We start from the raw sequence: 17360 nt of genomic DNA on the forward strand, positions 1-17360 counted from the left end.
ATCGGGGAGCTCCACCAAACACTGTCCACCATGGGTATCCATTATTGCGTTTGACACATTAGTGTCACGGTGTTCAGCTTCGCAGCAACCATGAGTTACCTCTGTACAGCAAGTAGACACACCAGGGCTATATGACCTGGAAAAATGTTTGACCATCTTCACATTCTCCACCATTACTTGGTTACATTTGACAGAATATAAACATTCACATTTCTTTTTCTTCTAGCCCCCAAAACACAATGAAAAAGACCTCGATATTAGATACAGAATAACTTGATTCAAATACCAACTGTATTACTTAATTCATGATAGACTTTGAGGATTGAACAAACCATGGTCTTCTCAAATCTAAATCAAGATAATAATCTGTATCTGTAGGTCTCTTGTAAGGATCAAATTAAATAATTTATGGGAGTGACTTTTGATGGGATTCTTCACCCTCTTTTTGAAGAGATTGCCAGCAATGTGATCTAGGGAAGTAGGACTTCCCCAGACAGCTGAAACCCCTTTGCCTATTATTCTGTTCCACACCTGAAACTCTAGGTATGTTTCCCTTCATAAAGAAGTTTGTTGTTGTTATGTGCCGTCGAGTCATTTGCGACTCATAGCGACCCTATGTACAACAGCCCTAAACCCTGCTCTATCCTTTGCCAATCGCATTGCCTCTGACACAGTCATCCCGATTACCCCAGTCACTGAATCAATCCACCTCATAGAGGGTCTTCCCCTCCTGCGCTGTCCCTCTACTCTACCCAGCATGATGTCCCTCTCCAAAGACCTGTCTCTCCTTGCAACATATCCAAAGTATGCCAGACGAAGCCCCAGAATCGTTGCCTCCAAGAAGTAGACTGGTTTAACCCTCTCTAGGATGAATCTGTTTGTTTTCTTGGCAGTCCATGGTACATTCAATACTCTTCTCCAGCACCACAGCTCAAAGGCGTCAATTCTCCTTCTGTCCTCCCTAATCATTGTGCAGCTCTCTGATGCATAACAAGTGATTGCAAAGACCATGAGAAAGGTATTTATCTTCAATATTTGGCCTACTTTATTACTGTGGATAATGGAGAGTTGGCAACTTTCTACTCTAAAAGAAAGTTAGACCTGCAAGTCTCATACTGTTCGGTTTGATGTCTTTCTCTGTTCCTTGCAGGAGCACATCGAAGGTCACAGGGCCAGTATATATAAATCTGTGATCTGTAATACTTCAAAGGAGATGACAGCCTACAGTGACTATCCTGCTCCTGACCACTATGCAAACTATTTGCATAATTCCAAAATCATGGAGTATATTAGGATGTATGCCAGGCACTTCAACCTTAACAAGTACATCAAATTTCTGGTAAGAAAATACTGGGCCTATCATAGTCACATCATTTGCTTTAAAGTTCTCACAAGTGCAAGATCATGGAAGCAGAGAATCCTGTGAGGTTTAATTTTCAAATTTAGTAAAATATAAGTCATAAACTCATTTAGTATATTCCAAGACGGACACACACATACGATTATAGGGCATTCAGTTAGGACCAGAGGATCATGACAGTGTGGGATTAGTCAATCTAGAGTTCAGAGTTAGATTTCAGGCTGTTACCTTCAATGATTGGTCTTAAGGAAGGCCTAGTGGCGAGAAGATGAGCTGCAATCCTGAAGGAGAGCAGTTCGAATCCACCAGATGCTCTGCTGGAGAAGGAGGGGCAATCTCCTCCTGTTTCACTCAGATCCGATTCAAAGTTACATAAGAAAGAAAAGAAAAGGAAAAAAAAAGATTGGTCTTGGGAGGAAGGCTGAATCATGACTAATATGTGTACCTGGGGTTCAAGAAAAACAGTTATAGACAATGTCTGTCATTGCCTTCTCTCAGCGAGTCTCAGGTTCATGGTTTACATATGATTTGTCACCCTGGGTTCACACAATATAAGGGGAGATAATATCCAACAAAGACTCATGTGTTTTGTTGAGTTCTTTCCTCTAACAACAGAAAGTGGAGAACTCTGTTGACTGAGTGGTAAGAAGCAGCACCGCAATCCCAAAAGCATGCAGTTCAAATCCATCACCTGCTCTGTGGGAGAATGGGCAATCTCCTCCCGTGTGATTTACTGCCTCTGAAAACCCACCAGAGGATCAGCTATGGGTCGGTTCTGATTCATCAGTACACAATAGCAACGTCAGTAAGTAAGCATATGTTGCTTCTTTTCTTTAAGGTCAGGGTATTTCTTATCATTTACTTAATATTTCAAGGCCACCTTACAGATAATTATATATGTTACATTTTCTAAAATATTATAATCTGGAAGAGGTTGTTAAAATGTATAGCGCATGCTCCTATGTTTCTACTTCTAAATTCAGTGGTGTACTATATCTAATGTCATATTGTAAGTGACTTAAATACCAATGTGATTTGAGATTATTACAGAAATTGTACATTACATTGCTCTCATTTCAGTGGTTGTTGTTAGGTGCCTGGCAGTCACAAGTCATTGTGACCCTGTGAGCAATGGATTGAAACCTTGTCTTATCCTATAACATCCTCACAATCTCCACTATGTTCAAGTTCATTGTCGGAGTCACTGTGCCAATCCATCTCATTGAGGGGCTTCCCCTTTTTCTGTGCCCCTCTACTTTTCCAAGCGTGATGTCTTTCATTTTCAGAGAGTGCAGACATTGTGTCTTTCATGGGTTTTGAGAGAAAAGGGCACAATCTATAATGTTGTATGTGTGTGCTTCGGTTCTATTTTCTTATTCATATTTGGGTACCTGTGTATTAACGTAATAGATCAGGTGACCCTCATGTCTGGTGCAGTCATATCCACAGCCACAGCCTTACTCTCAGCAGAGGAGGCAACAGTAAATGTCTCACAAGAAAATTCTCCAAGATTTCCTGCAGAAAATAAAGTACCAGACTCTGCTGAGGAAAGGAAGCTATTTTTCAAGTTCTAAAGTTTAAAAATGGTGGTTAGAGATTAAATATACTGCTTTTTACCCAGACTAAGGTGTGCAGTGTGAAGAAGCATTCCGATTTCCCTTCCACTGGCCAGGGGGAGGTCGTGGTGGAGAAGCAGGAAGTCCACATCTTTGATGGGGTCATGGTGTGTGGTGGCCTCTACACAGACTCCATTTTGCCCCTGCAGTCCTTTCCAGGTGAGTCCTAAATTACCATTTCCAAAGGCACACAGTATATTACTCCTGAGTGGATCCCAAACGCGGGTGCATGGGGAGATATGTTTTGTTCTTGTTTTCAATTTATTTGGAAAATATAATACAGCATGATTAACACTATTGAAAATCTTCATGTTGGTAGCATTTTTTGGTAGCATCTATTTTAACTGTGAAATTACAGAAAAAAAAAAACCACAAACCCCTAACACATCGAAAAAACTGAGAAAGATTTTTGCTCCCTGTGGCAACTGATAAAAGCAATCTTGAGTTTCACTTTATGGATATATATATATATATATATATATATATATATATATATAATATGAAGGCAGAATTTCACAGTCAAATGAATTTCGTAGAGAGTTTTCTTTTGTTTGTCTAAACCAGAGCTTGGCAAGGTGATTGCTAAAACTCTGATCTTGATACAACAATACTATATTTAGACCCTCACATCCTACAACTTGGGATATGAGAGATTTTAAAAAGATGCTTAAACAGAACACATTTTATTAACTCAATCTGTTTGAAGTTTCTTTTTTAATTTGCAACTTGCTTTCTTAAAAGTCACAGCTAAAAGGGAAAAAAAGATATATGAAATTGTGCAAATAGTCTTACCACTTGCTAAAGTATTACTCTTTACTTAATAGCTGTAAAAAATGCAGACAGCATGACATTGCCACAAAGACTTTCCAAGTAGTATTCAATTGTGGAAATTCACAAGCTTCATATTCCAGATTGGCTGGGTTGAAAGCCCTTATGCTCTCCTATATACTTACTGCTTGTACCCTCTGCAAGTAATAAGAATTCTCCATGCTAAGCTTCTCATGTAGAAACCATAAATAACATTAGTGTCAGACTCGGTGAATTTTGAGGATTAATGTTGTTGAGTGTCGTCAAGTCAGAACCAACTCACAGTTGATCCTGCAGGGGTGTTCTGAGGCTCTAAAGCATGGGAGGAGATTGCCCATCTTTCCTCCTTGGAGTAGTTAGTGAATTTGAACTGCCTGGGTATAAATAAAGGCCTTAGAACTGTACCTAGCACACATAACATTCGCCATTCTCATTTCTTGTGTCTATTGAGTCTCAGCAAATATATTCTTTTCTCACAGGTATCAAAAAGTTTGGAGGTTTGTATTTCCATAGTTGTGATTATAAGACATCAGAAAAAATTGTCGATAAAAGAATCCTTGTTGTCGGCATTGGAAAGTCTGGAGCAGATATAGGATGTGAGCTCGGCCGTGTCGCTAAACAGGTTTGCTATCTGTGCCTCTTGCATTAGACCATTAGCTGTGTGCGGTAAAGAACCAGTCTTCATTCATGTTTGTATTCACAAGGCCTGTGCAGGACCTGACTCAAAACATGTGTTCCATTAGTATTAATCATCAATTATTAACAACTCAGACTGTGAGTGCAAATGGCCCTTCAGTGTTTCACAGAGTGTGTGGCTAATGTATAGCCTATACCTGGGGGTATTATTAAGGAATATAGTATATAGTAGAATAAGGAACATATAGCGGCCCCATCTAGGCTGTAGGCTATTCATACTGAAATATTACCCTTATTTTCTTAAACCTAAAAAACAACAACCACAACAAGACAGCTGCCATTGAGTCAATGATGGCCTGAGTCAGATTACTCCAAGTGTGTCAAGGTAGAACCATGTTCCGTAGGGTGTTCAGTGTTTGATTTTTCAGAAGTATATTGCCAGGTCTTTCTTCCAAGGCACTCTCGGTAGATTCTCACCTTCCACCTTTCATACAGAAGCTGAGTCTTTAACTGCACCACCCAGGGACTCCTGAAGATAATTGTTAGTTGTTGTTGTTGTGTATTATTTATATCAGAACTAATCCATAACTGACCCGTCAGCAGGTTTTCAGAGGCAGTTACTTGCACAAGAGTTGATTGCCCATTTTCCTCCCATGGAGAAGCTGGTGGATTTGAACCACATACCTGTGGGTTGCCAGTGTAACATTTTGCCACTAAGCCTTCAGAGTTCCCTGATTAAAGATAATTAGCCTCCCATAAATCCCATAAAGCCTTTCACTTTGGTGCTTGGAAGATGCTAGGAAGAAAGAAAACCATTAACACTTGACATAATTCTCAAGTTGAGTCTTCCTCAAAATGAAGAGAACTTTAAGTAAAATACTGATGTGCAAGTTTTGGGGAGAGTGGAGTAAAGATGGCAAAACAAAATTATCTGGAAAATTCTTATCACTCAATTTAATGTTTCTGAACCAACTAAATATAAATCAGGAAAAATAAATTCTTGCTTTATGTGTTGTTGGGTTTTCTTTTTGGGGTTTTTTCCCTTCTCTCTTTCAGGTGTTTCTCAGCACATGGCAGGGCATGTGGATGTCGAACCGAGTTTGCGACAACGGGTATCCCATGGACATTGTCCACTTCATCACCTTAAGGGTATTCTTAATGACTTCTTCCCCACATTCTTGTTCAATCGCTGGTCAGAAAACAAATTAAATGACAAGTTTAGCCATGCTATTTATGGTCTGCAACCAAAGCACAGGTAAGATCTAGGATTTATTTTTAAATTCATATTAGAAGTGGGCATGATGACTAGTAACCTAGAATAAAGATCTGAATCCCTTCTGCCACTCTCCAGAGTCCTGGGTCTAAGGGCATTGTAAGCCAAACCCACTGCCATTGACTCAATTCTGACTCATAGAGACCTTCTATCAAATTTGTAGGGCCACCCATCCTTCAACCTCAGAGCAGCTCATGGATTTGAACCACTGACCTTTTGGTTAGCAGTGAAATATGTAAGGCACTGATCCACTAGAATTTTTTAAGGACCTTTTAAGCACCTAAAAAAAAGCTTTCACCTTAATTGTAATCTGAATGATGTGGAAGAGATAGGTGTCACCTCTTATTTCATCATTTCTCTCCAGGAAATGGTACTTGTGAACACAGAAAGAAGGAACTTAGTTTCTAAAATATCTTAGCAGTCCAATCATTCCCACCCTAGGCTTTTGCTGCCGTAGTTTTAGTTGTTGGAACAAGAGTTAAACACAAACACAACAACTTTATATCCTCCATCATTATCATTGTCATCATCTCACCACTGGGCCAATTGGCAGCATCAGGTTGAGTGGTGAAGAGATTGAGATTGTTCACAGCTTTAGTTTGCTTGGCTCCACAGTCAGCACTCTTGGCCCCAGCAGCCAGGAAATTAAAAGACGTATTGCAATGGGAAAGTCTGTTGTTAGGGACCTCTCCAAAGTACTGAAGAGCAATGGTGTCTCTCTGGAGACTAAGGTGCGCCTAATACAGGCCATGGTCTTTGCAATCACTTGTTATACATCAGAGAGTTGGACAATGACTAGGAAGAATAGAAAGAGATTTAATGCTTTTGAGCTGTGGTGCTAGAGAAGAGTATTGAATGAATCGTTTCATCCTAGAGAGGGTTAAACCAGGCTGCTCCATGGAGACAAGGACTCTGAGCCTTCATCTGACATACTTTGGACATGTTGCAAGGAGGGACCAGTCCTTGGAGAGGGATGTCATGCTTGGAAGGGTGGAGGTATAGTGCAGGAGAGGAAGACCCTCTATGAGGTGGATTGATTCAGTGACTAGGTTAATGGGCGTGGGTGTGTCAGAGACAGTGATATTGGCACAGAACATAGCAGGGTTTAGGGTTGTCATAGATAGGGTCACTATGAGTCACAAGCGACTCAACAGCACATAACAACAACAATATTTATCTGAACCCCCACAGATTGAATATGTCTTGAGTACAAGAGGGTCAATATCTCTCATTTGGACTCCAAGATTTAGCATGCATTTGGCACTCAGTAAATTTTCACTTTTTTTAAAAAATTGCATCATGAGTGGTTAAACAGAAGGTAAGTGAAAACAAGGGAGACTCAGTAAGATAGAGTGATTGATACAACTGCTAAAACAATGGCTGGGATATGCCAACAATGCGAGGACAGTGCAGGACATAGAAGTGGTTCATTCTGCAATAGGCAAAGTCCCCATGAATACTATGGTCCCCGTGAATAAATGCTGACTCAATAGCAACTAAAGACAAAACTTTCGCTTAACTGATCAATTAGGCGATGTGTTTTAGTACTCTAATGAGTGGGAAGTTGTGCTGCCAACCCAAAGGCAGACAGTTCTAATCCACCAAAGAAAGATGGGCAAGCTCCTCAATGAGATTTACAGCCTCTAAAAAGCAGCTGGAGAGGCTGCTATGAGTCGGTTCCAACTCAACAGCAATAAACAACTTGCTTCTCCAGTTAACATCAAGGTAATAACTATCCATTTCCACAGACACTCTTGCAACTGCATAAGTTAAATCTCATGTGATAAATTTTATTTCTCATTATTACTCTCATGTTCACAATCCAATAGATTTTTCTCCTTTACTATGGTAGCATTTACGTTTAATATAGGTTTACTTGTAATCGATAGACATCAATGAGTACAACTCATCCACAGCAGACTAGTCCTTTGGAATCTCCCATTGGCCATAACAGGTTTGGGAAAAACACTGAAAAGAGTGGATTTGGTGAAATGACATATATGCTGTCAGATGAAACCGTTTTCATTCTGTTTCCCTGTGGGCCCTTGAAAAGTAGTTAGAATTATAATTTGATTTATCATCATTCATCTCTGAGGCATTTACTTAGCTCTTCTTAATAAATAAAATTTACATTCACTGTCCTAAAATTCACAATTAAGCTGCTTTCTGTATCCTGCAGATTTCTCAGCCATCAAGCTACGTACAGTGGCGAACTACCCAATTGGATAATTTCTGGAAAAGTGCTGGTGAAACCGAATGTGAGAGAGTTCACTGAGACATCAGCCATCTTCGAAGATGGCATAGAAGAGGAGATTGATAATATCATCTTTGCCACAGGATATACCTTTTCTTTCCCCTTCTTGGAAAATGATTCAACAATTCTGGACAACGAGTGGTCCATGTTTAAATTTGTCTTCCCTTCTCAGCTTGAGAAACCAACACTAGCTTTCATTGGCATCATCCAGCCTGTGGGAGCCACCATTCCCACATCAGAAATCCAGAGTCTATGAGCTGTGCGCATATTCAAAAGTATGTATTGTTCTGCCCAAAACAATGTCATTTAGAAGGCACCATTATATACATTCCTATCAGTCCAGATTCAACATAAGAATACTAGTTTTATTGGGTCTTGTAGACAACTATCTTTTATTAAAAGACAAATACTTCTCCATGAGCTTATATATCAAATCACTGTCATATTCAAAATGCATTGCTGTTACATGATGGTAGACTCATATCTCACCCTCCAGCAGGTTTCTGAGGCTGTAAATCACATGGGGAATGAGAGAGATCTCTCTCCCAAAGAGTCACTGCTAGATTCAAACAAGCCACCTTTAAGTTAACAGCACAACTTCCCACAGGCTATGCCACCAGCCATTTTTTTATACAGTCAAGTCAAAAGCAATCCATAGCTGACCTTCCAGCATGCTCTTAGAGGCTGCAAATTGCATAGGAGGAGACTGGCCATCCTTCTCCCATGGAGCATCTGGTGGATTTGAACCATGTATCTTTGTGTTGGCAGTATAATTCTTTACCACCAAGCCACCAGACTGGTGTTATCATGAGAATGGTGATTAAAGGTGATAATCACATCCTTTTGAGATATTCCAGCTAGTGAAACAAATACCATGGAAATAGCTACAAGTAATGAAATGAGACTTAGAACATTGAGAAAATTTATCTAATAAAACAGATGAAACATCTTTGTTTTCTAATAAAAAATTTGAGACAAAAGTAAACGTCTCATCCCTCAATGTTTTTCCCAAGTACACAACAAAATACAACTTCTTCTGGAATTAATATCTAATTACATGAGAGGCGCAAAGAAAACTTTTTGGAACTAATGTAGAGAAATTATAAAATCATTTTTCCAGATCTATGACAGAAAGTCACAGGTACAGATATACAGATATGCTTGGCTAGCTAGCCAAGGAGACACTAACGTAAGCAAGCTTGTAATTTTAAGAAGCGACTTTTAAAAGCGTTCCCAAGTGGATTTTTTTTTAATCTTTTTATCTTATACTAGGAATGGAAGCACTGCAGAGTGAAAAGTAGGTTGGAAAATTGACAATAAATAGTTTAGTGACAGATTTAATCAGATAATGTTAGATAATGATAGATAATATTTGAAGATAAGATTATAGAGCTATAAATCAATTGGAAAAATTCTCAAGCTACTATGAATTCACTAACTGCAGTGTAGTAACACTATATGTACTACAGTTATACAAATATTTGTAAAATTACTCAAATTTTAGTAAGGCTTTTAATTACTATAAAAAAGTAATATATGGAGCATGTTTTTAAAAGTAAGGAATCGTGTGTGAGTATTTACTTCCTGAATTGTGCTTTATGAGAGTGGACTGTCCTTCTCATAATTGCTTATTGCCTAACCGCTGAGGGCTACACAACTGGACAAGAGGTCCATAATCTATGTGTTAAGGAGAAATTAGTACTTACTTGTTGCTTTAAATGTGCCTCCTTGCCATTCACCATGAGTTTGAACCAAGTCATCAATTGACCCTCCAGCTGGTTTTCAGAGGATAAGTCACACATGAAGAGAGTGAGTACCATCTTTCTTCTGTGGACCTGCTGGTGAAGATGCACCAGCAGAAAGGCACCCCTTCTGGGTAAGCAGTGCAACTCTTCATAGGCTATGCCACCTGAGTACGTAGCTCCACCAACCACTTCACAAGAGAAAAGTCGGCAATTTCCTCTCATGCCAGTTCTGACTCAAAGGCACACACAACAATAATAGGGATGTGCATGCACTCTATATGACCTTGAATACAAAAAGATCTTCCCTGCTATAAGAGGCTTTCACAGTCCAGTAGAGAGGATTTCACAATCCAGTAGAAAGGATTTCACAATCCAGTAGGGAATCAACAATAAAGTGTGTGTGTGTGTGTGTGTGTGTGTGTGTGTGTGTGTGTGTGTATACATACATATATACACACACACATATATATACACATATTTATATACAAACACACACACATACACACATAGTATAATCATATTTCATAGATATTTGGTTTCCATAAAACCAGTGCCACAAGTATTTTTTCTGTTTCTCAGTATATACGAGAGAGCACTGGTGGCTTAGTGGTTAGGAGTTGTGTTAACCCATAGACATGGAGTGTGAATATACCAGCTGCCCCAAGGGGGAAAAATCGGCAATCTCTTCCTGTGCCATTTACTACTTCTGAAAACCCACTGGATTCTCAGCTATGAGTCCATTCCAAATCAACGGTACTTAATAGCAACAATAACAGTACATACAGAAGGTTAACTAACCAGTAACAACAGTATATATAAAAGTTCAGTGTGTGTTATAAGACACCTTGTGGTGTCATGCATTGCACTTTGGGCTGCTAACCAGAAGTTCAGTCTAGCCACTCCATGGAGAAAGACAGGTAGTTTCCTCCTGTGAAGATGTGTAACTGGAAAAGGATGGTGTCCACTTGACTGTCATTATGAACCACATGAGTTGTTACTATTGTTGTTTGATGCTGTCAAGTTCGTCATGATTCATAGCAAGTCTATGAACAGTGGACCTGAACTTTGCCCTATCTTGTGCCATCCTGATCATCATCTGTTAAGTCACTGTGTTGTCTACTCATCGCCATCCCATATGAGTTGGAACTCATATAAGTCATTCCTCCTGTGTGATTTATAACCCCTGAAAACCTGTTAGAAGGTCAGCTATGAGTTGGTTCCAATTCAGAGGACAGAATGGGTATACAAACTGGGTATTGTGGTGAAAAGGATTGAATATTTTAAATACACTTTATTAAGACAACAGCCATGGAGAGAAAATAGAAATTCAATACAATAAAAACCATTTTCTGACATCCCAGGAATAAGCCAGGCTTTTTATGGGTGTTGTTTCTTGCTATAGAGTAGAACTAACCCATAGCTGACCCTCTCAGTGGGTTTTCAGAGGCAATAAATTGCACAGGAGGAGATTTCCCATCCTTCAGATTGCCCATCCTTCGCTCATAGACCAGCTGATGGATTCAAACTGTGAGCTTTTGGGATTGCAGTGAAGCTCTTTACAACAAGGTGATGGTTAAAGGAAGTCCATAAGGGAAAAGGAATGCGTGAGAAGGTCCAAAGAGGAAAGAGCCCAGTGGTCTGATACAGTTGATGGTTCGGTGATCTCCCTTCCCATAATGTTGTTCAGACACCCTGTGCATCATGTTGAAGGAAGTGGTTATTAGGCTTCCTTGCAGATGATGTATTATTTAAGTAATTTTTGTATTTATTCCAGGATGACTTGATCATAAGTCTTTAGTTCCTGGAATAACAATCTCCTAGTTAGCTAATCAATCAGGTCAATGGACCTTACCTGAGCATCCATCTATTTACCACTGCTCTAAACTTAGGCATCTATTTACTCTTATCCCAAACCTATAAACTGGGCATGAGCTCCTTCTGACATCAGATGTACAGCCTCAGAAACCTGCTGGAGGGCTGGAAGGAGTTGAAATAAACTCCATGGCAGTGGGTTTTCTGCAAGGTTTTAGTAGTCTATGAAGGATGCCAATCCTTCCTTATGAAATTTCATTATTTTAAATGTGGAATGAAAAAAATGAGGAAAAATAGAGTTGCATTCATGGTCAAAAAGACCATTTCTAGATCTATCCTGAAATATAAGTGTTGTGAGCAACAGAAAAATAGCCATACGCATACTAGGAAAACCTGTTAGTACGACTATCGTCTAAATCTATGCACCAAGAACCAGAGCCAGAAAGGAGGAAATAGAAGATTTCTACCAACTTTTACAGTATTAAATGGATTAAACATATAGCCAAGATTCATTAATAATAAATAGTGACTGGAATACAAAGTTGGGAACAAAAAAGGAGGATCAGTTGTTGGAAAATATGGATTTGGTGACATAAATGAGACTGGAGATAGGGTCCCAATGGAACTCTCTGGATGAGATGGCTTGACACAGTGACTGTGGCTATGGGGGCAGGCGTGTCAGAAACAGTGATACTGGCTCAGGATACAGAGCAGGGTTCAGAGCTATTGTCCACAGTGCCACTATGAGTTGTAGTCAACTTGATGGCACAAAACAACAACAATCACATTACGAAAAAGTTTAAAATGTGAAACTTATCAAAATGTGATACAGAGACACAAAGTCTCTGTGGGGAGATGGCATAAAACATGCTTTTGGAAAGATTGTCCAGACACAGGGTTCCCACAAGGCTTCTTTTTGTTTAAAAAAAAATGTAATGTCTCTGAAGTACAATAAAGTGAAGCCCGATAAAATAGAGTATGTCTGTAATATGATAAAGTTAGTGACTGTGGAAGGACCATAGGTTCAGACCCTGCTTCCCTCTGCCTGAGAAGAGAAACTGAGATACAGAGAGTTATGGAAAGTCCGTAGAGACAAGGTCATCTAAATGAGTGCTGAAGGACTAAGGTAGACAGGCAGGCAGTGGGAAATGGGGCTACAAAGATTCCCCTTAGCAGAGATGGTGTTAGCAGCTAAACAGAGAAACCAAGAGTCAGAGGCTAAGTATTATTTTTCTCAGGTCCCATAATTAATGAAAAACACAGACCATCCATATTACCCCATTTGGTGCTGCTCTTCACCACTGAAATCACCCTGCCTAAGAACCATGATCTTTGTGCCATAACCTCCTCCAGTAATAAAGTAAAAACAACCAACTACTTACTATCAAGTTAATTCCGACTCATGGTGGACCATAGGACTCAGCTCCCTTGGGTTTTCATGCCTGTGAACCTTCTTTTAAAATTGGTTTTAACTCATTTATATACATTTTTCTTTATAACATTAATTACAATTAATTAGCATAATCAATCACAATGTCTCATCAAACCTCCATTATACATTGCCTTTCCCTTTATTCAACCTCTCTATTGTTTGATCTTTGCTCCCCTCTCCCTCCTTTCTCATTTCTGTTAACCTTCCAAGATTGATTCTATCTGTACAGAAGTAGCTCATCTCCCCTTTCATCTGAAAAGTTTCTATCTGAGTTCAAAATACTAACCTTTGGGTTAGTAATTGAGAGTTTCACTGTTTATACCACCCAGAGATTCTATACTTTGCAATGGAACTCTGTGAATTTGAGCACATATCGAATTACTTGTTTGTTTAATCTTTTTCTTCGTTTTCATCAGAACATCTTCCATTATTGTGCATCCCTTAAAATGAAACCAGTAGTGAAGGATTGCACACATGGTTCCAGAATTGAGAAGATTATTTTGAAAGTGTGAATCCAGTGTGAAGTCAGTAGGGAAATGTACTAAAAACATGTGAACACAAGTAGGTACATATGTTGCACATACAAACACATACATTGAGATGGTAAAAAAGAGTCTAGAATATTGCATACAAAAGATATTTGGGTAAATGGTTAGCATTCTAAGACATGAGATGAGAAAACAAAGTAAGACAAATTCAAATAATCTTCTCAATATAAAAAAAATCGTTTTGCTTTATGACCCAGGAAAGAACAGAAGCCTAGGAAACTCACGTAGGAGGGAAAGTTCCTACCAGGCATATTCCCTGGGATGTGTACGTGTTTCTTCCTAAACCCACTTCCCTTGACTCAGTTCTTTGTGCAGAGTCTTATCATATTCTGGATATTCTTTCCTAGGATTGAACAAACTGCCCTTGGTGAATGAGATGTTGGCTGATATCAAACAGAAGAAGAGCAAGCTGGGAAAACAGTAAGAAATGCAGCTACAATGAGACCTTCAAAAATTTCCTCAAATGATAATGTTATATACCCTTACATTTTTGTTATTGATAGATTGGAACCTAGATAAGGTTTTAGAAGAAATCTTACTCTTTACTCTTAATAGTATCTCTTATTTGATCCATGTTCACTGATTGACCTTGGAATAGAGAGATAAGGGTTAGCAGGGGCCACTGTCAGTGAGGGTCTTCTTGAGGGCACGTAGTTTTGGGAGTTATGCTGAGTGAAATTTCAAAAGAAACGCTAAGTTCAGTGCTATGGGCAGTAAGTAACAGCTGTGGGTGAAGTAGCAAAGCCAAGGAGAGGGCCATAGAAGTACTTGCTGCTTGCCTACAAGCCAAGAACCTTATGAATGAGGTTCATTAGGAAACAAAAGAAGGAACAAATGGCCAATGTGTTCATCTGAAACATTAACTTCAGGCAAAATAATAAAATAAATAAGTTTAAATTGGTCAGGAAAGATGAGAAACCTCTAGCTAGCAAGCTAATCTCAATGGAGAATTGAAGATCAAAACTAAGAACAGCTTTAGAAATGGCTAAGAGTCTTCCTAGGGAGCTCTGGTGGCCTAGTTGCAAGAAGCTACACTGAAATCCCAAAGAGACATGGTTCTAGGCCACCACTTGCTCCTGGGGAGAGGGATGGGCAATCGCCTTCCGAATGATTAACTGACTCCGAAAACATGCTGGAGGGTCACCTATGAGTTGGTTCCAATTCGACCAAACACAATAAGAATCTTCTTGTCTCTCAAATTACCTATACCCTAAAAACAAAAATTTTAGGAACATATGGTAACTCAAATTGAAGAAAGAAATAACCTTTAAAATATGCTAATTATGCTCCACTTAACAACAACAACAATTCTACTCCAATGATGATTTAGGTATAACATAGAAGTCTTGATTTCTGCCACTCAAAACTCTATTTTATCATCATATCAAACTTTAAAGTATTATCACATTCTGAAAACAAAAGTAATTTACTTATAGATGTGATACCGTAACAACCAACTATGTCTAAATGAAAGGATCCCAAATATAGAGACTAGCAATGTTGTTGTTGTTGTTATGTGCCGTCGAGTCGCCTGTGACTCATAGCGACCCTATGTACAACAGCCCTAAACTCCCCTCTGTCCTGTGCCAATCGCAGTGTCTCCGACACTCCCATCCCAATTATCCCAGTCACTGAATCAATCCACCTCATAGAGGGCCTTCCTCTCCTGCGCTGTCCCTCCACCCTCCGAAGCATGATGTCCCTCTCTAAGTCTCTCCTCACTACATGTCCAAAGTAAGTTAGATGGAGCCTCAGAATCCTTGCCTCCAAGGAGCCACCCGTTCTAACCCTTTCCAGGACAAATCTGTTTGTTTTCCTAGCAGTCCATGGTATTCTCAATACTCTTCTCCAGCACCACAGCTCAAAGGCATCAATTCTCCTTCTATCCTCCTTGGTCATTGTCCAACTCTCTGATGCATAACAGGTGATTGCGAAGACCATGGCCTGTATCAAACGCACCTTAGTCTCCAAAGAGACACCATTGCTCTTCAGTACTTTGGAGAGGTCCCTAACAGCAGACTTTCCCATGGCAATGTGCCTTTTAATTTCCTGGCTGCTGGTGCCAAGACTGTTGACTACAGAGCCAAGCAAACTAAAGCTGTGTACAATCTCAATCTCTTCACCATCCATCCTGATGCTGCCAATTGGTCCAGTGGTGAGAATCTTTGTCTTCTTGACATTGAGCCTCAATCCATATTGTAGGCTGCAGTCCTTGACACTCCGCAGCAGGCCCTTCAGGTCCTCTTCAGTTTCAGCAAGCAAGGTTGTGTCATCCGTATAACGCAGGTTGTTGATAAATCGTCCACCAATCTTGACCCCACATTTCTCCTCATAGAGCCCAGCCTCCCGGACTAGCAATAGAGAATAAATTCATTAAAATACCAAAAATCCAAATGGCATCCCTATAACTGCCAAATTGTTGTTGTTGTTGTTGTTGTTGTTGTTGTGTTGCTATGTATCAAGTCTAAATCAGCGTACCTGGGCCTCCAGCAGGTTTTCAGAGACAGTTTAATGCACAGGAGGAGACTGCCCATCTTTCTCCCCCGGAACAGCTGGTGGCTTCAAACCATGTTTCTTTGGAATTGGAGCAGAACTTCTTACCAGTAGGCCACCAGTGCTCTCTAATTATTGGTCAAGTAGCTTCAGCAATATTTGAAAGTTAGAAATCATGTTTGCAAACCAACAAAGGAGTTTGAACACACGGGGGCAAGTTCTTTTATTTTACCCAGCTAAATCCAGTGCATCAATCCAGATTCAGCAAACCCATGAACATCAGACTAGCAAACCTTCAAAGGGTTTTCAGTGGAGAATTTGTTGGAAGTAACTCATCAAACCTTTTTTCTGAAGCACCTCTAGCAGACACAATCCTCCAACTAAAGCATATGAACCATGTGCACCACCCAGAGACTCCTATACACATTTTAAAATCGCTTACATGCTTAAATCCAATAAATTGCAAACACCAAGTCTCTTGTTGTGTAAGGAAAAAAAAAACAACAACAAGGCCTAAAGGTGGCTAGTGACTGGCATCGGCCCTGGGTTTCTTGACCAACCCCTTCCTGTTGCAGATTCTTGAAAAGTTCTCGTGTTGCTCGCCGAGGTCGGTTTGTGAAGTATGTGGATGAAATAGCCTCTGAAATAAGAGTGAAGCTCAACCTTCTCTGGCTCTTCTTCTCAGATCCAAAACTGGCCAAAGAGGTTTTCTTTGGTCCGTGCACCCCCTACCAGTACCGCCTGCAGGGGCCAGGGAAGTGGGACGGAGCCCGGGACGCCATCCTCACCCAGAGAGAACGGATCATCAAGCCACTGAGGACGCGCATCCTCAGCTGTAGTCACGACCCTTCCTTCTTGCCTTTTGGCCTTAAAAGTATCTGTGCTGCTCTTCTTCTCTTTGTTTTCTTTCTCGTTACTTTTAAAGAATACATCTTCATAAAAGAGATCAAAACTTATGTTGATGGATTCAAGTAAGCAAGTGCTATTTGTCAGGATATTGTGGTTGAGTTTTATGTACACTACAATAGGAACCAACTCTTAGCTGACTCTCCAACGGGCTTTCAGAGGCTGTGGATTGCAGGGGAGGACAGTATCCATCAGAGAAGCTAATGGATTTGAGCTGCATAGCTTTGAGTCAGCAATGCAGTTCCTTATCCAATAGCCCTCTAAAGTGATTACAGCACTGACATACTGAGCAATTCTTCTCATTTAGGTTAACTGACAAATCATATTGAGTTCTTCAGGCTACATGAATGAATTTATAAAAAATATTCCCACTTTCTAAATTATCAACAAAACTAGGAGTTGGTTCTTTGAAAAGGTCAACAAAATCGATACTCCACTAGCAAAACTCACAAAAGAAAAGAGAGAGAAGACGCAAATA

At 39.8% G+C, this 17360-nt stretch overlaps 1 pseudogene; it reads left to right on the forward strand.

Annotated features, from left to right (window-relative positions):
* The window catches only part of LOC102850572, a 23887-nt pseudogene extending 6936 nt beyond the window's left edge, over positions 1-16951 (forward strand).
* Positions 16952-17360: the final 409 nt, after the last annotated feature.

This window comes from Elephantulus edwardii, unplaced genomic scaffold (genome assembly GCF_000299155.1).
Source record: "Elephantulus edwardii isolate Elephantulus edwardi_28Jun2011 unplaced genomic scaffold, EleEdw1.0 scaffold00057, whole genome shotgun sequence".
NCBI classification, from domain to species: Eukaryota; Metazoa; Chordata; class Mammalia; order Macroscelidea; family Macroscelididae; genus Elephantulus; species Elephantulus edwardii.